Here is a 621-nt window from a genome sequence, read left to right as displayed (position 1 = left end):
TTTAACTTAATGAGATAAAGTAAATTTTTGTTTTTAAATTCACACAATTTAAATATAAAATTCAAAATTAATATAAAAAATTCACACCAAACTTAAAATTTAAAATGCATAAAATTAAAAATTCATATTTTAAAAATAAAAAAATTCACACCAATCTTAATTTAAAAATTCATATTATAAATTCACACCAAACTTATATTAATTTTTCAAATATTTACAATTTTAAATATATTGTTTTTACAAAGTTTACAATATTAATTTAAGATTTAAATATTAATTTTAAAAACATGGTAAAAATAAAATTAAAAATCTTTTTGGCTTTTTATCCCACTTTAATCAATCAAATATTATCAAAAATATACGCCCCTCTTTTCGGTAAAGTAATTTCGGTTCCAAGACCTAATCTAACTCATGACGAATTTTTGAAATATTTTGGGTTGATTGATTAAAGATATTTATACCTTAAGAATAAATGTTAAATTTCGCAGTGATGTAATAAATTTTTGAATGATATCAATAATTTCGGTCGCCAAACCTAATTTTATTCAATACCAATTTAATACTTTTTAGCGAACAAATTAGCGTTTATTATCAAAAGGTTAAAAATAAAAAAATAAAAAA

The sequence above is a fragment of the Rutidosis leptorrhynchoides genome, chromosome 7 (genome assembly GCF_046630445.1).
Source record: "Rutidosis leptorrhynchoides isolate AG116_Rl617_1_P2 chromosome 7, CSIRO_AGI_Rlap_v1, whole genome shotgun sequence".
Lineage (NCBI taxonomy): Eukaryota > Viridiplantae > Streptophyta > Magnoliopsida > Asterales > Asteraceae > Rutidosis > Rutidosis leptorrhynchoides.
Note: the sequence above shows the minus strand (reverse complement) of the source record.